The sequence below is a fragment of the Haliotis rufescens genome, unplaced genomic scaffold (genome assembly GCF_023055435.1).
Source record: "Haliotis rufescens isolate VD_foot unplaced genomic scaffold, xgHalRufe1.0.p SCAF_2, whole genome shotgun sequence".
Lineage (NCBI taxonomy): Eukaryota > Metazoa > Mollusca > Gastropoda > Lepetellida > Haliotidae > Haliotis > Haliotis rufescens.
In genome coordinates, this window is record NW_025963890.1 from 2860076 (window position 1) to 2883726 (window position 23651).

General features: G+C 40.2%; 2 protein-coding genes across 24 annotated transcripts in view; one reads left to right on the plus strand and one right to left on the minus strand.

The window, feature by feature from the left end:
- Nucleotides 1-2293, minus strand: part of LOC124116743 — a 50381-nt gene extending 48088 nt beyond the window's left edge. Inside the window, exon 1 of the transcript XR_007222137.1 lies at nt 1941-2293. The gene's annotated coding sequence lies outside the window, so the exon portion shown is untranslated. The remainder of the gene's footprint in view (nt 1-1940) is intronic.
- LOC124116740 overlaps nt 1-23651 on the plus strand; it is a 178995-nt gene that overhangs the window by 33520 nt on the left and 121824 nt on the right. For 9 of the 23 annotated variants that reach the window (XM_048399488.1, XM_048399481.1, XM_048399491.1 and 6 more), the window contains 3 exons: nt 10900-11263; nt 12937-13764; nt 18772-19341. The gene's annotated coding sequence lies outside the window, so the exon portion shown is untranslated. Of the gene's footprint in view, nt 1-9959; nt 11264-12936; nt 13765-18771; nt 19342-23651 lie in introns of those variants that run through there. The other 14 variants (XM_048399494.1, XM_048399499.1, XM_048399501.1 and 11 more) reach the window with 3 other exon arrangements.

Consider the following 23651-nt stretch of genomic DNA (forward strand, 5'->3'; position numbering starts at 1 on the left):
TTTGGCTTGTGTTGGGTCCGACTTGGCCCGGGCGGTCAAAATCAACTTTAAACACACAGACGTATCTTCAAATGTGTTTACATCTATAGATTAGTGTTATATGTACCTATATACCACTTTATAATGTCACGGTACATCGTATTTAAAGAAAACAAGGGGCTCAAAGTGAAGCCCTTTTCCCTTTACATTCTCAACATAGACTCTATCAGAAGTGTTTTGCTTGTGTTGGGTCCGACTTGGCCCGGGCGGTCAAAATCAACTTTAAACACACAGGCGTATCTTCAAATGGATTCACATCTTTAGATAAGTATTATATCTACCTAAATACCACTTTATAGCGTCTTAGATCGCTGTACTTAAAGAAAACAAGGGGCTCAAAGTGAAGCCCTTTTCCCTTTACATTCTCAACATAGTCTCTATCAGAAGTGTTTGGCTTGTGTTGGTTCGGACTTGGCCTGGGCGGTCAAAATCACATTTAAACACACGGATGTATCTTCAAATGTGTTTACATCTTTAGATTAGTGTTATATCTACCTACACACCACTTTATAATGTCACGGTACATCGTATTTAAAGAAGACAAGGTGCTCAAAGTGAAGCATTTCTACTGTATTTTCTTAAGAAAATCTCTGTCAGAAGTGTTCGGTCCGACTTGGCCCGGGCGGTCAAGATCAACTTAAATCTCACAGATGTATCATCAAATGGATTCACATCTTTAGATTAGTATTATATCTACCTAAATACCGCTTTATTATGTAACGGTACATCGTATTGAAAGAAAACAAGGTGCTCAAAGTGAGCCCTTTTCGCTCTACGTTCTCAACATAGTCTCTATCAGAAGTGTTTGGCTTGTGTTGGGTCCGACTTGGCCCGGGCGGTCAAAATCACATTTAAACACACAGATGTATCTTCAAATGTGTTTACATCTATAGATTAGTGTTATATCTACCTATATAACACTTTATAATGTCACGGTACATCGTATTTAAAGAAAACAAGGGACTCAAAGTCAAGCATTTTTACTGTATTTTCTTAAGAAAATCTATGTCAGAAGTGTTCGGTCCGACTTGGCCCGAGCTCTCAAAATCAACTTAAACCTCACAGATGTATCATCAAATGCATTCATATGTTTAGATTAGTATTATATCTACCTAAATACCACTTTATTATGTCACAGTACATCGTATTTAAAGACAACATGTTGCTCAAAGTGAAGCATTTTTACTGTATTATCTTAAGAAAATCTCTGTCAGAAGCGTTCGGTCCGACTTGGCCCGGGCTGTCAAAATAACTTAAACTTCACAAATGTATCATCAAATGGATTCACATCTTTAGATTAGTATTATATCTACCTAAATACCACTTTATAGTGTCTCAGATCGCTTTCCTTAAAGAAAACAAGGGGCTCAAAGTGAGCCCTTTTCGCTCTACGTTCTCAACATAGTCTCTATCAGAAGTGTTTGGCTTGTGTTGGGTCCGACTTGGCCCGGGCGGTCAAAATCAACTTTAAACACACAGATGTATCTTCAAATGTGTTTACATCTATAGATTAGTGTTATATCTACCTATATAACACTTTATAATGTTACGGTACATCGTATTTAAAGAAAACAAGGTGCTCAAAGTGAAGCATTTTTACTGTATTTTCCTAAGAAATTCTATGTCAGAAGTGTTCGCGTATTTTTGTGCTTAAGTCACTTGGACATTGTTTAGCTTCATAAACTGTTCATAAGATACATGTCAGACAGCTTTGACATCATTGATGACTTAGTCTTATGAGATGATGTAAACATTGGGGGAAATGAGCTCAAGTAAATACAGAAACAGAGGGTCTAAAATTGCCACAGTGTTAGGCCCGAAAGTCTGTTTAGGATTTAAATTGTGATTAAGGAAGTAGAGGGCAGAGAGAGAATAAGATAACAAATCTTAACAAAACCTACCTGCCAAACAAGTGCTAGTTCGTTCGTATCCGTAATCCGTCACAAACTGTGATGAACGCATAGTATGTTCGATAAAGGAAATACAGCCCTTCAGATCTTTGTTTACTGAATACACCTTGACCTATGTTCAGTGATGTAATTTACAAGATATTGAAGCTACATGGCCGCCCATAGTTTCGAGGAAATGTCCTGGCTACACTCCAAGGTTTCGTGCTCAATAAAATTTATATGAATGTATATGATGTCTCATCTTGATGTACTTTTATAATGCAATTCGACAAAGAAGATGTACAGATGCCTCGACAGCATTTTTGGCAGTCAACTACAAGTACAGGTAAACATGGCTATTAATGCTCATGTGTGTCAGGTTGCCCTACCTTGCGGTCACATCTATACACAAAGCAAGTGCATACTCTAAACTAGGCTACATTTGCATTTCTTTAGCCGTTTACAGATGCCTCGACAACCTTTTTCACACATGAATGACTTCAACCTTGGCTCTCAACTAGTACAGGTAAACATGGCTATTAATGCTCATGTGTGTCAGGTTGCCCCAACCTCGCCGTCGTATCTGTACACAAAACAAGTGCATAGTCTAAACTAGGCTACATATGCATTTCTTCAGCCGTTTCAATAATGCAGTGCACTGTCACAGCATGCTGCGTAGGTCTGTACAGCACAATGTATTTTATTAGTAATTGGTCGATCCATCATGAATCATATATTTGCCATTCATTTCACATATGCCTCGGTAGAATTGAGGTAGGGGAATGACTTCTGGTCAGATAACAAGGTATTCAGATATCCAGAAACTCGTTTATCCGGACAACATTTTAGAAAAAGGAATTGTCCGGATAAGCGAGGTTCGACTGTATAGCGCGTGATACATGACAAAACAGATGTGTTAGGACCTGATTCGCACTTGCTGAAGGGATACCAATGGACCCTGATCATAATACTATGGCTGCTTATTATTATTACTAAACATATTGTATTGTCCAAAAAGACAAAGGGATTGGGCACAAGGGCAGCACTTATTACCACCTTCTCCCTATATGTATATATAGTTATACATAATATTGCATAATGAAAATTAACAATTTATAGTTGAAGCATCACATTGTGGAAACATAGTGCGCAATATAAATTTATATACAGTGCTCATATGAAGGATATGTACAATGTGCTGGAAAGTGAAGACAGTGTGCATCTCATACATATGCTAATATTATACATGTTAGTGTTGTATATAGATTTAACAATATTAATGATTAACAGTTTGGAAACAATAAAATGCTAGCTACTGAATCTGTTAGTCGTTTCTATAAATTTGTGTACAGACAAGAACGTTTTTGTAATCAGGAAAACATCTAAGTTTGAATCACAAAAAAGAATACTATTTAGATTTTTTTGTCCTCCAAGATTATCGATAGCTGTCAGTAATGTCTCCCTAATATCATCATATAAGGTACATTGGAAGAAGAAATGGAATGAATTTTCACAAGGAGCTCCGCATTTACAGGAAATAGTATCAGATAATTAACACGAAACAGGTTGGAATTTAGTGTGCTACAATTGTGTCTCAATCTAGTGTGCAATATGTTTGTAGATCTCTCACCGCAATTATAGTGCATAGGTGGTGATGTAGGCTGCTCAGATGCGACAGCTTTAAAATAAGATATTGACGGACTATCCTTGATTCCTGATGATAGATTATTCCATTGGCCTAATGCATCTATAATATAAGACCTATTAAACGTAGATGTCCGTGCAAATGGAACTATAAAATCATGGCGGTTTCTGAAATTATAACTGACCTGCTGTGACACAGCTGGTGGTATAAGATCAGTTATATATGAAGGACATGGCTTATTTATTATTTTATACATAGTTACAAGTTTGTTGACGTTTCTTCTATACGCTTATATATATGTATCCACGTCACACACACCTAGAACAAGTACACTTATTTGAATATTACTAATATTACATGAATGTTACTGAGCAGTCAGTTAGAATTTATATCTTTGCGCTTAATCAGCAACATTAAGCCTTTCACGTATATTACAACTTTGTGAGCTAACTTTCCTTTCCAGAAATACCATAGCATGGTGACAGAGATGAACTTCTACCCCAAGAGATGTGTCATTGACTAAAATCTGCTTTGTTAATTTGATTTCAAGTGATAGCCTTCACCTGGAAGGAATTTATATTTGTATTATTTCAATTTTTCTTTTCATACATATCCCTCTGAATTTTGGGTTTTGAAATAGCATCTCGCAGAAATAACTCCTGTTGGACCCTTAGACTTGCAAGAATACTCTAATCTTTGGCGGAAACATGCCCCATTTGCGCTTCTTCCTTTGTCAGACCAAACCCATACTGTTGAATTTCTCAAAAGCTTTAAAAGGGTTAAAGCTATTTTTGGCAGAAGTAGCAAATGGAGTTATGTCCGATGAAATTCTCTGTTTTGACTTGTGCTAATCGTTTCCGTGTTTTTCGGGTTTAACAACTAACTTCCCTTTGCGTGTGTTTGTTCAACCGGTGGTGCAGGATACGCTCACCTCTATGCAAACACCTGTTATCCTCACTGTTTAATAGTAGTTTATACACGTAAGTATGTATAAGTTGTATGTCATCTTAATATATCACTTGTGTTATCCCTCTTTTTGGGGTGTACTACAAACATAAATCAAAGTTTCTTTTAAGCTATCATGAATATCATAAAATACTTAGCAAGTCTATGCTTATCATTCCCTCTACTCCTACCAAAGGCTCTAATTGTGGCTAATTGATTCATATTCTTCACGAATACTGTAAATCATGAAACGTGTAACCAAATTAATGCGTGTTTAGACCGCTGGCTAGACTAACATCTAGTTTCTGAAATGAACATATTTTACCAAACTAAAAACAATTGTTTGATTATATTGATAAAATATATAACTGCAGTAATCTAGTCTTGCCAAATATGATTGACTTGCATCGGCTGTATTGGATATATTTGTTTCAGGAACTGTATGACAGGCCTAAAATGCGTCACGAAAGTAATGCGATTAACTTTGCTTTTGACCTGTAAAAAGCTAACCAGCAAGCGAAACACGGCGCTGTTGTTTACAATGAACGCATGTCTAAACAAACATCCTTTTTTATATACCTAAGTAGAAGTATCACGATGGACAGTGCATACAACTGTTTGGCAAACAATATCAAGCAATATTTTAGATTCAGAATCAACATACCATGACATAACAGAAACATATATATTAAATTGTATATATTCATATTTGCCGCTATTCAGAATAAATTTATTTTACCGTCACTGTTTAAAACTACTCTGAACTACTTGTATGTATAGATCATCTTATTTGTAAACAGTAGGCGGACGTATTATATATCTAACAGTTACAAATCTTCTATTTCTTTATTATGTAAAACACTCAAAATATAGTTGTCATAATGAACATAGTTTTAAAGTATATTTGTCACATGCAATAGTACTGTCCGGTATTATTTGTAATATTTTCAATATCAACCACATATTGTGAGAATCCAGTAAAAAGGAACTGAGTAAAGCAGTGGTAAAATATATCCATATATACAAAATTGTATATTTTTGGATATGCCATATATACAAAATTGTATATTTTGTATATATTGGAGTTTTCCCTTGTGATACTTTCACTGGCCACTGACAAAGATTAGCAGTATTAGAATAGGAAACTAAATTAAATCCAGTATGACGTGATGATGTGTAAGCATTCAGAAAACCAAGTCGGACCGAACACTTCTGACATAGATTTTCTTAAGAAAATACAGTAAAAATGCTTCACTTTGAGGCCCCTTGTTTTCTTTAAATACGATGTACCGTGACATTATAAAGTTTCATATAGGTAGAGATAACACTAATCTTATAGATGTGAATCCATTTGATGATACATCTGTGAGGTTTAAGTTGATTTTGACCGCCCGGGCCAAGTCGGACCGATCACTTCTGACATACATTTTCTTAAGAAAATACAGTAGAAATGCTTCACTTTGAGCACCTTGTTTTCTTTAAATACGCTGTACCGTGACATTATAATGTGGTATATAGGTAGATATAACACTAATCTATAGATGTGAATCCATTTGATGATACATCTGTGAGGTTTAAGATGATTTAGACAGCCCGGGCCAAGTCGGACCGAACACTTCTGACATAGATTTTCTTAAGAAAATACAGTAGAAATGCTTCACTTTGGGCACCTTGTTTTCTTTAAATACGATGTACCGTGACATTATAAAGTGGTATATAGGTAGATATAACACTAATCTATAGATGTAAACACATTTGAAGATACGTCTCTGTGTTTAAAGTTGATTTTGACCGCCCGGGCCAAGTCGGACCCAACACAAGCCAAACACTTCTGATAGAGACTATGTTGAGAATGTAGAGGGAAAAGGGCTTCACTTTGAGCCCCTTGTTTTTTTCACATACGATGTACCGTGACATTATAAAGTGGTATATAGGTAGATATAACACTAATCTATAGATGTAAACACATTTGAAGATACGTCTGTGTGTTTAAAGTTGATTTTGAGAGCCCGGGCCAAGTCGGACCCAACACAAGCAAAACACTTCTGATAGAGACTATGTTGAGAATGTAAAGGGAAAAGGCCTTCACTTTGAGCACCTTGTTTTCTTTAATTACAGCGATCTGAGACACTATAAAGTGGTATTTAGGTGGATATAATATTAATCTATAGATGTGAATCCATTTGATGATACATCTGTGAGGTTTAAGTTGATTTTGACAGCCCGGGCCAAGTCGGGCCGAACACTTCTGACATACATTTTCTTAAGAAAATACAGTAGATATGCTTCACTTTGAGCACCTTGTTTTCTTTAAATACGATGTACCGTGACATTATAAAGTGGTATGTAGGTAGATATAACACTAATCTATAGATGTAAACACATTTGAAGATACGTCTGTGTGTTTAAAGTTAATTTTGACCGCCCGGGCCAAGTCGGACCCAACACAAGCAAAACACTTCTGATAGAGACTATGTTGAGAATGTAAATGGAAAAGGGCTTCACTTTGAGCACCTTGTTTTCTTTAAATACGATGTACCGTGACATTATAAAGTTGTATATAGGTAGATATAACACTAATCTATAGATGTAAACACATTTGATGATACATCTGTGAGGTTTAAGATGATGTTCAGAGCCCAGGCCAAGTCGGACCGAATACTTCTGACATACATTTTCTTAAGAAAATACTGTAGAATTGCTTCATTTTGAGCCCCTTGTTTTCTTTAAATACGATGTACCCTTGACATTATAAAGTGTTATATAGGTAGATATAACACTAATCTTATAGATGTGAATCCATTTGATGATACATCTGTGAGGTTTAAGATGATTTTGAGAGCCCGGGCAAAGTCGGACCGAACACTTCTGACATACATTTTCTTAAGAAAATACTGTAGAATTGCTTCACTTTGAGCACCTTGTTTTCTTTAAATACGATGTACCCTTGACATTATAAAGTGGTATATAGGTAGATATAACACTAATCTATAGATGTAAACACATTTGAAGATACATATGTGTGTTTAAGTTGATTTTGACCGGCAGGGCTAAGTCGGACCCAACACAAGCAAAACACTTCTGATAGAGAGAATGTAGAGGGAAAAGGGCTTCACTTTTGAGCACTCATACTGCAATATGAGACACTAAAGTGTTATATAGGTAGATATGATATCATAATTAACCTATATATGTAAAGTATGTGTTGTAATTTTAGAAGCGCTTTGACAGTTATTAACACGTATCGTGTCAGTCCTATGACATTCGCGAATATCAACTTGCAGAAAACATCCTGTGTTGGTTTAACATGAATTAGTAAAGGTTAATTAGGTATGCCAAACACGTTAATGAATGAAAGAAGAGTAGTCAAAACACTGTCATTTCGAATTCCTGCCCAGGACATCACACCCCTGCACGCTAAGGTCGGTGAGAAACCTTCTCATCAAAGTAAAGACACAGTCAAGACACTGACTTTTCGGTATGAACTCTCGGTATGTAGCTATAATTATCAGTTTATTACATTGCTGAAGATACATTTTGATTCAAACTCAATTAAATGAGCAAAACTATCCGTTTCTGGACATTTGAGATCTGCCTAGATATGCACGTTTCATTTTATTATTCTGCAATCCATTTTTAGAATTACCCGCTGGTCAGGGCCCGGCCCGACGTTTCCTTGCCCGACTTTTAGGCAATCCCCTCATTTGGCCTACACCCTTATCAAAACAAATTTACAGCTGACTGCACATAAGTCAAGTGCTGTGTTACCTCTAAAATAATGAACTGACCCAAAAGAAGGTTATACGGACAAGTCAATCTTGAAGCTTCATACATTGTTTAATAGCTGATATTTACATTATGCAGTAATAACAATAATGACTCATGATTACTGTAGCTTTAGTACATATCCAACGGCATCAAGAAATTGCATTGCAGTTAAACAGACAACACAATCTTGAAGCTTCATACATTGTTTAATAGCTGATATTTACATTTGAAGTAATAATAATAATGACTCGTGATTACTGTAGCCTTAGTACATATCCAACGGCATCAAGAAATTGCATTACAGTTTTTCTTCCACTAAGAAGCTGTGCCTTCAATTCTTTCGTCCCCTTGTCTGTCAACACGAGCTCGGGGTCTGCATGATCCTCCAAGATCAATTTGTTTCCTGGAGCGTCTGTCTGCCTTTTCAATCTTCTTGATCTCCTTCAAGAACTGATAGATGTTAGGGTGAGATCGGGGCATTCTCTTTTTCAGTCCACACTGGAACCCTTCCAGATGGTTGTTGGATCAGGGACCGGCAAGTAAGCATTTGAATTATTGTAGGCGAAATGAGGTGTAGGCGAAATGAGGTGTAGGCGAAATGAGGGCAAGCCGGCTTGTGCTGTGACATGGTCCCAAAGCAACATGGCAGCACTGAGAAAGCAAACAAGCCTTGGTTTGGTAGGGAGTGCAAACTCCTACGTAAACGCTATACTAAAGCTGGAAAACAGCTCAGAAAATTTAAAACAGACACCAATAGACTACAAAGGATTATAAGAAATGTCTAAATGGGCATAGTGCTAAGCACACAAATGACCTCAGCATGTGGCTACGGAGAGCGTGTAAGTTTGATGTGGGAGGAAATCCCAAAGTGATGTATGTGTATCGTGCTGGGATTCGAATGCGCGATAATAGTTTTCTGGTACGTCCAGGAGACACACGGCGAACTGCACCGTCTAAAACAACAGGGCCAACCGTGTGTCATTTGAAAAAGATGTCGGAGGCGGGAATTAAATTAAACAGAAATGCCAAGTGTTTGTTTCTTGCTAAAAAAAACCCCTTTGGTTTATGAAAACCGACACAGACAATCACGATATATAAAATATTTTCCAAAGCAACGATGAACGATTTGTTTTCATTGAAGGAAAGCAAACCACAATGCAACATCGCGACAATGTCCCTTCTAGTATCCCACAGTTTTCAACAACCGTAATATTTTTTTTAATCATCATGCTTATGAATATCTTAAAATATAATAAACGGAAGCTTTACTGTGCTTTCACTGATTTTCGAAAGACGTTTTATAATGTCTGGATTGTTTAGCTTTGGTCAAAATTACTAAAATATGGAATCACAGGTAAATTTCTCACGCTAGTACAAAATATGTACAGCAATATTAAGTCTTGTATTCAAAAAGGTCACTCCATCTCCAGCTTCTTTCCAATCCATTCAGGTGTCCGTCAAGGCGAAAATTTATCTCCCCTTATATTTTCCCTTTTTCTTAACGATTTAGATTGAGTGAGTGAATGAGTTGTGTTTAACCCCGCTTTTAACAGTATTCAAGTTATATCACGGCGTGTCAGTTTAATGTGGAGGAAAGCCCGAAGTGATGCAGGTCTCAGGCGTTTACCACTTCGGTGAAACCCACGAGCACGGGTATGGTGCTGACAAACCTAGAAACATATTCGGGGCGAACCGGGATTCGAACCCACAATCATAGGTTTCTGACGTGCCCAAGGGACGCAACTCTGCACAGCGAGTTGCGGCGCCTTAGACGACTGGGCCACCCGCGCCCTGAAACATGTGTCGCTTGAGATGTGACCTGCCTCCTCAAATAGCTGACAGATATACTTCTGGTCCCAATTTATTTTCATTTTAGTTCTGTAATTGAGGTCATAAATGAGTTTCTCATTTTTGTTGAGACCACCTTTTTGGCTAATATCAATACATTGTTGCACCTCATCTTAAATAATGAGTCAACAATCACAACAACGATGACTGTAGTTGAAAACGTGATATCTGACTCCTCAGCCCAACTGGCATTACCATGACAGCAGTAAACACATGTACATGACATCACAATCACAAGGAACAGATATACATACCGTAACTAAGGATACATGATCATTCTATCTACACTGTGTGAGATGGACAAACTGTCTGTTTACAAAGGGGCATAACTCTTGTGGCCCTTCTTCAAAATTAAGCTGATCACAAACTATACAAATATTTACACATATTCCATTATAACAAAGTTCCATTCTTCACTATGATGAACACTTCACATGTATCTATCTCTATTAACACAAGAATAGTTCAGGCCATACTAATGTGGGTTTTCTCCTCCTTGTATGAGGAAGGTACAATGTACTTGGACAACTTCCTCATCTCTGGCTGACGGATAAACACACATTGTCTCAATGTCATCGTCATCTGGCCACAAAATAGACCCGGGTTCGATTGCTGCATGGGTACAATGTGTGAAGCCCCTTTCTAGTGTCCCCTGCAGTGATATTGATGGAATATTGCTAAAAGTGGCGTAAAACCAAACTCACACTCTCTTCCACCTCACTGTCCATCCATAGCCAGGAATACGTTTGCTTGATCTTTTTCCAGTGTCTTTGCAGATTCCAAGTGACCACCAGTTTCAGCGCTGTGTACATTCTACAAAATCTTTTCTACAAGACCTCCATATGAACAATCAACTTTCTATTCTCTGTCTTGTCTGAGTGCACATACAGGAGTGGAGCTATAATTTCTGCCAAATGTTTCTTGGTATGATGCAAAACCCAAGAATCGAAGGACTTCATTTACTGTTGAAGGTGTTGGCCATTCACGAACAACTCTAGTTTTCTCCGGATCTGTTTCAACACCATTTTGAGATATAATGTGCCCCAGACATGAAACGCACATCTTCATGAAATGACACTTTCCAGGGTTTAATCCCAAACCAGCTTCTCGAAGACCATCCAATACAGTTGTAAGTCGTGTCATTTGTACATCAGTGCTCCTACTGAACATAATCACATCCAGTCAGCCCAAAGAACATTACATTGAAATGGTACAAGCTATAAAGTGTTCGAAATGACGTTTTCACTTAACCTTGTCCGTCCATCGCGACTTGCCAATTGCCTGATATTAAATCCAAGGTTGAGTAGAACTGACTGCCGACTAAGCAATCAAATGTGTCTTCAAATGTTCCTGATCGAAAAAGGCACCCTTCTTCGAAATCTCATTAATGTTTCGAAAATCTATAGAAACTTCGTGGATTTATTTTACTCGGAAAACAGAACTGTTGGCGATGCCCATGGACTGTGGGGCGGACTGATTGTATCTTTTCTCTAAATGTCCCTTTACTTCTGACCTCTTTGATGCTGGTAAAGATATTGCAGCCTTGCGAATAGGTGGTGCATTTCCAGTGTTTATTGGATGAGTAATAATATCTGTTTTACCCAACTCATGAGGTCCCAAAGCAAACACATCTTCGAAGTTCGCAAGAAGATTAATTAATTTTCTATGCTCTTAACCTTGGCCATCTTTCTCAAAGTGGCATCTTTTCAAAATGTATTTCAAGCGGTCATTTAATGTCTGAGAATCTTGTGTGTTTACAGCACATGACATTTGATACTGATCTCCATTCAACGTGGTCAATGTATTGAGTTCAGATGTCACTGAAAAGTCATCATTATCCTACAGTGGAACTCTTTTACACTAAATCCCAAATTCGGTTTAAAAACACCATTGGGAGCTAGTGTTCCACTTAAGTAGATTTCACTTTCCCTGCATTAATCATTTTATGTCCAGGTGGTACAACTGTCTCAGCTAAAGACACCCTAAACACAGTCTTCTTTGTAGACACCATACACATAGTCTTCTTTGTAGATTCTGTCTCAGTGCTAAACCTTTCCTCTTCTTGTTTTCTCAATTCCAAATTGTCTAAATCAATCCAGACTTTTAATTGTGACAAGATCAAACAATTTTGAGCTAAAACCTTGCATATAGGTAATCTCTGTACAACCTCAAAATTGTGATGCATACTTGAATAGTACCACAGAGGTTCATCATTAGCACACACAGAAATGTCGTGAAATGTATCCAAAACACCTTTTGTGCCCTTTTCACTCATTCTTTCGGCTGACGTATGGCCCTTTACCTCAGCACCATCTAGTTTAAATTTGACATATATGGTCTATTAAAACACATGTCTTGCTTTTGTCCCTATTTCCCACACACAAGGCATTGTAGCAATTTTCTTTCTGCGTGCTCCCACCTCCTATGTCCATCGTTTTGATTCCAACATTCATTATGTGATTTAGCTCTTTTCACTGCACTGATTTGGCTTGATTGATAATCTTCACTTTTATCTGCTATTAAATGAAGTAAGTATGATTTAAGCATTTCATGTACACTCACAAAGAAATTAGAAATAAAACAAGTTTCTGGTTATACACAATCGAACCAACAAAGTTGTGATTACATTACGGCATAGCTGAATTAAACGGAGACGGTGTGTGTTTAACAACCGCCACATGTCGTTACTGTTGTTAAATACTCCACACAAAACATTACGTCAACAATCCGCATGCTTTTTTATTTAACTCGCTTATAGGGGATACTATTTTAAAATGTATCATTATAAATTCTCTGTTCCAGTGACGCACAAAAGGAATAACTGTGGACCTTTTCGGTGGACAGAGCCAGATTATGTTTACCAAATATTAACACAATCTTTCATTGTCATACTGAACTGGTATCAAGATTTCACCAGTACGCCACCCACCTTCCACGAGGACACATACACAGTAGGCATCGCCGGTGTTGAAGTCATGCCGAGAAGGGGTCATGTGCCATTCCTCATCGCTGTGGGGACTGGACTCCTTGTCTTCACTACCATCCTGAATGTAAACTTTAAAAACTACAATTATTTTCGTTTTCTCTGCCAAAATGGTTCACAGATCGAGTGCAAAAACGTTTTGGACGAAATGGTGCGAGGAGCGTGGACACCGAGGAGGGCGACGTTTGAAGAAAGAGAGAAAGTTGAAAAATTCTTGATAGCTTCAAGAGGAAAGTATTTTGTACCAACAACCTTGGCACGTCCCGATGGTGTTTGTGGAAATACAACTTTTGACTTTCTGAAAGGCCTACAACACCAGGCTCTGTGGTTCCGACCCCTGTGCGATCCGTTTGGTCCAACACCATGTTGCTATAACAACAAATGCGTGTATAAGACAATGAAGGAATGTATGTGTGAGAACTGTTTTGACATGCGCAGGCCTATTAATGCTGAACTTACTGATTGGAAACCATCCAGCCCCAATTGTCAGATCTCAATGTTGAACAAAGATGAAGCGTGTGAACTTATTAAAGGGGCTACTATCTACTACATCGGGGACTCGTTCTTGAGGCAGATGTACACAGTGACTGTCCAAATCCTCACTGACAACTATAAGGACTCCACGCTAAAGTCTACAACACCAACAGGTTTGTTTGTTTGTTTGTTTGTTTGTTAGCGCCGTATTCCGCACTTTTCCAGCAATATTGACATCATGAGCGTCGGTTTTACGCAACTGGAATACGATGGCATACATCAACAAAGTCAGCAAGTAAGCGAGCCTGCCAACCCGATCACGTTAGTCGCCCTACCACAAAAGGTGTGTAAAGCAGCAATGTGACAGCTATTCTGCAGGTGTATAACCACCATGCCATCATACTTCAATTGAATATACAACTTGAACCTGCATTGAATGTGTCTTGTTTCCGTTCTGACCAATAAGTGATATAAATGTCCGGGTGCTGTCACGCCTTGTCAATAAAACAAATTCCATTGTTCATTGGGACACCCTTTGGATGCATGTTTCGGTTGCCATAACTTTTGGCCTATGATACAATTACTTGAGCTGGGTCCATGTTACTGCTGGTGGTCAAAAGTCCCCGATTTTTATAATACTAGAAATTCGTCTTTGGTTTCAACAAAATAAGTAAATGCGCTGTCGCTATTCTGGCCCGCCCCTTGCCGCCGCCACATCATAGGGGCACTGCTGTAAGGTGTCAGGCTACAACCCCACACTTTTTGTGCAAGGTGGGGTAGGTCATGCTAACACTTTCCTAAGACCTTGTGTCATCACAGACCTTCAGCGATATACTCATATAATTTTCATTGCTATTTGGCTTTTACGCACAATAGGTCCACGTTTCCATATTTGATGTAAAAGGCAATACAGCCCGTTGTTTTCTATTATTCTTATCATGAATGCCAAATTTAGTGTACAGGGGTACATCTGATGTAAAGTAGCTCAGAAGACCTTTAAAAAAAATACTGTGAGAACATTAAGGGGTCTTCAGGATATTGGTACACTTGGGACATTAGTGCACTGGGGATGCTTGTACACGGGGACATTTACATCCTGAGGACATTGGTACACGGCGGACATAGGTACATTGAGGAATTTTGGTAGACGAGGGATATTGGAAGTGAGGACATTGGTACACTGAGGACATTGGTAGACTGAGGACATTGGTACACTGAGGACATTGTAGACTGAGGACATTGCTACACCGAGGACATTGGCACACTGAGGACATTGTAGACTGAGGACACTGGCACACTGAGGACATTGGTTACGTTACTGAGGACATGGATACACTGAGGACATTGGTACACTGAGGACATTGGCACACTCAGGACATGGGTAGACTGAGGACATGGGTACACTGAGGACTTTGGTACACTGAGGACATTGGTACACTGAGGACATTGGTACACTGAGAACATTGGTATACTGAGGACATGGGTACACCGAGGACATTGGCACACTGAAGACATTGTAGACTGAGGACACTGGCACACTGAGGACATTGGTTACGTTACTGAGGACATGGATACACCGAGGACATTGGTACACTGAGAACATTGGTATACTGAGGACATGGGCACACTGAGGACATTGGTAGACTGAGGACATTGGTAGACTGAGAACATTGGTATACTGAGGACATGGGTACACTCAGGATATAGGTAGACTCAGGACATGGGTACACTGAGGACATGGGTACACTGAGGACATTGGTACACTGAGGACATGGGTACACTGATGACATTGGCACACTCAGGACATTGGTACACTGAGGACATGGGTACACTCAGGACATTGGCACACTCAGGACATTGGCACACTCAGGACATGGGTACACTCAGGACATGGGTACACTGAGAACATTGGTATACTGAGGACATTGGTACACTGATGACATTGGCACACTCAGGACATGGGTACACTGAGGACATGGGTACACTGAGAACATTGGTATACTGAGGACATGGGTACACTGATGACATTGGCACACTGAGGACATTGGTAGACTGAGGAAATTTGTAGACTGAGGAAATTGGCAGACTGAGGACATTGATAGACTGAGGACATTGGTAAACTGAGGACATGGGTACACTGAGGACATTGGTAGACTGAGAACACTGGTACACTGAGGACATTGGTTGACTGAGGATGCTGTCAAAAAGGGACATTTACATACTGAGGACACAGATACACTCGGAACATAGGTCCACTGAGGACACAGGTACACTGAGGACATATAAACCAAGACATATGTAAAATAGTTTCCCCAATGCTGTTTGTGATTACAGTGTGCTGTGTTTCCCTACTGTTGTTTGTAATAATGGTGTCCTGTGTTTCCCCACTACTGTTGTGATCATAGTGTTTCCCCACTACTGTTTGTGATTGTAGTATGCTGTGTTGCCCCACTACTGTTTGTCATTGTAGTATGCTGTGTTTCCCCACTACTGTTTGTGACTAAAGTATGCTGTGTTGCCCCACTACTGTTTGTGACTATAGTATGCTGTGTTGCCCCACTACTGTTTGTCATTGTAGTATGCTGTGTTTCCCCACTACTGTTTGTGACTATAGTATGCTGTGTTGCCTCACCCACTACTGTTTGTGACTATAGTATGCTGTGTTTCCCCACTACTGTTTGTGACTATAGTATGCTGTGTTGCCCCACTACTGTTTGTCATTGTAGTATGCTGTGTTTCCCCACTACTGTTTGTGACTATAGTATGCTGTGTTTCCCCACTACTGTTTGTCATTGTAGTATGCTGAGTTGCCCCACTACTGTTTGTGACTATAGTATGCTGTGTTTCCCCACTGCTGTTTGTCATTGTAGTATGCTGTGTTTCCCCACTACTGTTTGTCATTGTAGTATGCTGTGTTGCCCCACTACTGTTTGTCATTGTAGTATGCTGTGTTTCCCCACTACTGTTTGTGACTATAGTATGCTGTGTTGCCCCACTACTGTTTGTGACTATAGTATGCTGTGTTGCCCCACTACTGTTTGTCATTGTAGTATGCTGTGTTTCCCCACTACTGTTTGTGACTATAGTATGCTGTGTTGCCTCACCCACTACTGTTTGTGATTATAGTATGCTGTGTTTCCCCACTACTGTTTGTGACTATAGTATGCTGTGTTGCCCCACTACTGTTTGTGACTATAGTATGCTGTGTTGCCCCACTACTGTTTGTCATTGTAGTATGCTGTGTTTCCCCACTACTGTTTGTGACTATAGTATGCTGTGTTTCCCCACTACTGTTTGTCATTGTAGTATGCTGTGTTTCCCCACTACTGTTTGTGACTATAGTATGCTGTGTTTCCCCACTACTGTTTGTCATTGTAGTATGCTGAGTTGCCCCACTACTGTTTGTGACTATAGTATGCTGTGTTTCCCCACTGCTGTTTGTCATTGTAGTATGCTGTGTTTCCCCACTACTGTTTGTCATTGTAGTATGCTGTGTTTCCCCACTACTGTTTGTCATTGTAGTATGCTGAGTTGCCCCACTACTGTTTGTCATTGTAGTATGCTGTGTTTCCCCACTACTGTTTGTGATTATAGTTTGCTGTGTTGCCCCACCCACTACTGTTTGTGATTATAGTATGCTGTGTTGCCTCACCCACTACTGTTGGTGATTGTAGTATGCTGTGTTGCCCCACTACTGTGTTTGATTATAGTGTTTCCCCACTACTGTTTGTGACTATAGTATGCTGTGTTGCCTCACCCACTACTGTTGGTGATTGTAGTATGCTGTGTTGCCCCACTACTGTTGTGATCATAGTGTTTCCCCACTACTGTTTGTGATTATAGTATGCTGTGTTGCCTCACCCACTACTGTTGGTGATTGTAGTATGCCGTGTTGCCCCACTACTGTTTGTGATTATAGTATGCTGTGTTGCCTCACCCACTACTGTTGGTGATTGTAGTATGCTGTGTTGCCCCACTACTGTTTGTGATTATAGTGTTTCCCCACTACTGTTTGTGACTATAGTATGCTGTGTTGCCTCACCCACTACTGTTGGTGATTGTAGTATGCTGTGTTGCCCCACTACTGTTTGTGATTATAGTGTTGCCCCACTACTGTTTGTGATTATAGTTTGCTGTGTTGCCTCACCCACTACTGTTGGTGACTATAGTATGCTGTGTTGCCTCACTACTGTTTGTGATTATAGTATGCTGTGTTGCCTCACTACTGTTGGTGATTATAGTATGCTGTGTTGCCTCACTACTGTTGGTGATTATAGTATGCTGTGTTTCCCCACTACTGTTTGTGACTATAGTATGCTGTGTTGCCTCACCCACTACTGTTTGTGATTATAGTATGCTGTGTTTCCCCACTACTGTTTGTGATTATAGTATGCTGTGTTGCCTCACCCACTACTGTTGGTGATTGTAGTATGCTGTGTTTCCCCACTACTGTTTGTGAGTATAGTGTGCTGTTTCCCCACTACTGTTAGTGATGATAGTATGTTTTGTGTTCCCCTCTGCTGTGTGTGGTTACAGTATGTTGTCTTTCTGTTTGTGTTTGTGTTTATAGTGTGCTGTGTTTCCCCACTGCTGTTTGTGATTAAGGGGTGCTGTGTTCCCCCACTGCTGTTTGTTATTATAGGGTGCTGTGTTTCCCCAGTAGTGTTTGTGATTTTAGTGTGCTTAGTTTCCCCACTGCTGTTTGTGATTATAGTATGCTGTGCATGTCCCCACTGCTGTTTGTGATTATAGTGTGCTGTGTGTTTCCCCACCGCTGTTTGTAATTTTAGTGCGCTTTTCCCCACTACTGTTTGTGACTATAGTGTGCTGTGTGTTTCCCCACTACTGTTTGTGACTATAGTGTGGCGTGTGTTTCCCCACTACTGTTTGTGACTATAGTGTGCTGTGTGTTTCCCCACTACTGTTTGTGACTATAGTGTGGTGTGTGTTTCCCCACTACTGTTTGTGACTATAGTGTGCTGTGTGTTTCCCCACTACTGTTTGTGACTATAGTGTGGTGTGTGTTTCCCCACTACTGTTTGTGACTATAGTGTGCTGTGTGTTTCCCCACTACTGTTTGTGACTATAGTGTGCTGTTTGTTTCCCCACTGCTGTTTGTGATTATAGTGTGCTGTGTTTCCCCACTGCTGTTTGTGAATATAGTGTGCTGTATATTTCAGGGTGGCGGGAGTACTGTTCAGGCTGGATGCAGCTGCTGTGCGACTCCTACTTAAACTACGCCGCTCCCGTGTGTGGCGGCCAGACCAACGTCATCCATGTTCAACTCATCACACAAAATCAAGGCCCAAGATTACTCAGCTTACTGAAAAGTAAAAAGAACCAGAAGTCTATTTTCTTTGTGGGCATTGGTATCCACGGGACCTATAATGAACAACTGGTCTGGAAGAACTTTCTTTCTCCATCAATCAACCTTCTACACGAATACGCAAAAAATAAGACAGTATGGCCGAAACTGGTGTGGGTTTCCCCCCACGCTCCCGGAATACTGAAAACCCCACGGGTTCCAGGCCAGAGTTACAGCAGCGTTGTCAGATATAACGCCTTCATCAACAGCCATGTCAGAGCAGCTGGGATACCAATACTGGACACCTTCAACATGACAGACGGCATCATGAGCTACGATGGGGCACACTACGGGTTCGGAATTAACATGATCAAATCTCAGATTGTGTTTAACTACCTTACACATCTGCGGGCACATGGCATATGGTGACTCAGCATGAGAAAGTGTGAGTGTGTGCCGGCATGTGGCATGTAATGCATATTTAAGCAATAGTTGTGTGTCGAGGGATGGGGTGGATGAGTTAGATAGACCTATGTTCTTTTTCATTTATATTCACTGTTAATTTATTTTAGAAAATGTTAATTCACCATCCTTTTAATTGTTTGTACTTACTGAGTCAAGACATAAGTATAGTATTAAACCATGTGATCTTTACATATACCGACAGTACTTATTACTGTGATCCAGAGGTGGTCCATTACAGACTACAATCTATCATATACGATGCGTCCTGTGAGCGTTTTAGTGGCCGAGTCTGGCTTGAACAGAATTTCAGTTATTTCACGGCGTGACACCGTGTTGATTAAGGAAACTTCACGGAAACTATGCAGCACTTTACTGAAAACATGCCTCACCCTTACTGAAATAATGCCTCACTTCACTGAAACCACGCATCATCCTCACTGAAACCACGCCTCACTTCACTGAAACCGTGCATCATCCTCACTGAAACCACGCCTCACTTCACTGAAACCGTGCATCACCCTCACTGAAACAACCCAGCACTTCACTGAAACCGTGCATCACCCTCACTGGAGACTTTGATCCGGGTTCGACAAGACAAGATAATGTATTCCATAAAAAGGTCAATGGCCTATTGCTATCTATTGTGATCAGTCTACACCAATACGTAACTGCCCGTGACGTGTTTTTAAGTGGAGCCACATTCACCCAGTACCATACTATTGCATTTAGTTTTACCAACCTTCAGGAAATATTTACACATTTTCAACAGTTTTACAATATTTTGTTCCCCAGATTTCTGACCCATGGCACAATATCGGTGTTACCATTGCATCAAAAATCCTGAAAAGATCAATACAATTACTCTCTTTTGATACTTGTATATTGCCATAAGGGGTTTGTTTGCTTGTGATGCAAGGCAGGACTGTGCTTTCGGACGAAATGTCGTTCTGATATCATATTTACTGGCTTGTCCTTAGATCTGTATGTAGCATTAGCGAGCCCCAGGATCTGGTTTTGATGAGTTTGTATAACAACCAGTATCAAATTTTATCTCAAATGTACTGCATCTAAGTAGAGTGGGAACAACGTTCTAGTGTCTGGGATGTCTGAACATATCAATTATCCCCCGTGGAGCAATGTTGGGAGTCACTCTCCAGGACCCGGAACGTATTACATTACTTCTCTCGGGACAGATAATTCTTTATTCCTCGTAGCTCACATGTTGCTGTGCTTGTAGTCGCAATGGAAGGGCACCAGGTGTCCGAGACACCTCCACAACATACACACACAACCATACATATTGATCTGGCAAACGGAGAATAAAAGAATGATGACGAAGACAATATGCTATTCAAAGTTTGCTGAGCATCGCCACTAAACGTCAAGACGTCATATTGCGTTCATCTGCTGAAATAGCTAAAGTCATGTTTTATGAGCAAAACTCCTTTATTATGTGCCATACAATGCGAACAAACAACATGTGAGCCCAATAATTATTAAGATCACCCGTCAAAATGAGAGTTCCTCACCAAAACTGAAACGTTAAAACATCACAAAATATATTCATTGTCCAAAAAGAATACCTCACAGCAGCGCGTATGTGATCCGTTTAGATGGCGCGCATGCGTGGGTGTAAGACGCAGGTGGAATTGTTTCTCGGAAGAAATGCACGATGGTGTTATATCAATTTATGATATAAACAACTTGACAAGCCAAAATGGGGATTTCAGTTGAAGCATGGAGACAGAAAATTGGAACGTTTATCCCACCAAAAGGCTTTAAGCAGATTTCTGTAGTCGACAAGTATTCGCCATGCTCAGCATGGTCACGCGGCATGACAATGTGCTATCGCCTGCTAGCATGCTTTCTGGAGCTATGCGTGAGTGTCCTGGGTGCCACTGTGTGTCTAAGTTATTCCAGAGGGTGCCATAACTAATAACCAAATGGCTTTCTTTTTCTCCCATAATGATCTAGTTAACAATAGGATTCCCTTCAGCACGGAGGGGTGGTCGGGTAGCCTAGTGGTTAAAGCGTTCGCTTGTCACGCCGAAAACCCGGGTTCGATTACTGACATAGGAACAATGTGTGAAGCCCATTGCTGGTGTCGTAATATTGCTGGAATATTGCTAGAAGCGGTGTAAAACCATACTCACTCACTCACTTCAGCACGAACAGCACGAGAACTGCCTGGGGACATAGCGACATGACCATGACATCACTCGGAAACGGTGAAGGACTTTACATTTAATCGAAAGCTGTTACTGAAATATAGGGATGATGAATCCAACCCTGGACCCGTAGACGAGACTTGGATACAGTTATAACTAGTATAAAGACTTTTATTATTCATATGGGGAGGGGGCGGTCGGGGAGCCTAGTGGTTAAAGCGTTCGCTCGTCACGCCGAAGACCCGGGTTCGATTCCCGATATGGGTACGATGTGTGAAGCCCATTTCTGGTGTTCCCCGCCGTGATATTGCTGGAATATTGCTAGAAGCGGCGTAAATCCATACTCACTCACTCACTCATAGTGGGAGGGATAGTATTCTTTTCTGTAACCTTTGTCAAGTCTTTGAAAGGCATTTAGAAGTGATACACATAACGATGAAAATTTTATGGATGTCAACTTCTTTATTATGAGGAACACAACGTTTCGGAGTTTATGCTTACTCCTTCATCAGGTGGAGGAGTAAGCATATGCTCCGAAACGTTGTGTTCCTCATAAAAAAGAAACTGACATCCATATAAATTCTCTACCTTATGATACAGCCATTGAACAGTTTTAATGTCTTTGTGGTGAAAACATGGGTGAGCGACAAGTCCCTTGTTGAAGACTACGTTTGATTCCTGAAACCGTGACTTCAATGTCTGCAATCAATCATTGTTGGGTGATTTGAGGGATGAATTGGATGATTGGATGGCCCGAATGACATCCCTGATCTTCCAAAACACGCAGGAAGATTCGTAAGGTACATTATAGCGACACTGACATTTTTTGCCACAAAATGAAAATGCAAACACAATACAAAATCAACTATGATCAACATGCGAGTTGTCAAGTGAGTGAGTGAGTTAGTATGGTTTTACGCCGCTTTTAGCAATATTCCAGCAATATCACGGCGGGGGACACCAGAAATGGGCTTCACACATTGTACCTATGACGGGAATCGAACCCGGGTTTTCGGCGTGAGGAGCGAACGCTTTAACCACTAGGCTACCCGACCGCCCCTGCGAGTTGTCAAGACCTTTCTTCCAGAAAAATAGAATGAGCAGCGCCCAATTGAAGTTATCCCTCCAACTGAACGTAACACGATCATGTGCAAGTTTTGGATAGGTCCGTATACGCTCACTCATTGGATACAGGGGCAGTTTAGATCGTCCCTTAAAACGCAAAGATTATGGGTTCTCACATTCCGTTGAATTTCCAAAATGAAGGATGCCATCAAGTCAAAAACAAAATCACTGAAAAAACGGGAAAAGGAAACCTACCTTACAAAACGGAAGTTATTTCCATCAGTAAAATAATACAACTCAGATGCAGGCCAGTTTGGCACAAACACGCCTGAATTCATATTAAACACTCTATACCTCCGTCGTATAGCTGGAATATTGCTGAGTGCAGCGTAAAGCAACAAACAAACACTCTATGGTTGAACAAAAAAACTTCTCTCGGTCTACGGTTAATAACTCCACACAGAAGAATGGCTTGGAGGGGGTTGTTTATAGTTGAAACGAGATTCTGTTAATCATCGAGTTCATCGAGTATTTTGAACGGCAATCCCAAACCAGATCGGAGTCGACCCCACGGTCTATACATTCTATAAACACATATTCACGAATCACTGAAGATCAACACCGTGATATCTCTAACATTTTGTCCAAAACCAGTGCACGCAGGGATCCCGTCAAACCACTTTCGGATCACGCTTGGCCGATGTCATTCAGTGACATCCCAACCGTTGAAAGATCTCCCATTTCGCATGTTGATCCTGTATCCGCCTCAGTACTAAAACGCGAAACTGTGGTTTGTTCACATTCGCAGCACGCAACTAATGATGTGATCCACTGCATGTTATCTTGCCAGATCTACGGCAGCGTATTCAACGTTAATATGTGCAAGGTTGTTGAGTCGGACGTTGGATTTACTGGCCCCAATCGACGACTTATCTTAAGAACTCTTGCTCCAATGTGCTTGGTTAATGCACATTTACGTTAACTTTCCTTTTCGTGAAAATGTTGCACAAACACTCTAGACAACATCTAACAGTTTAAGGTCAAGGTGACGCCACTA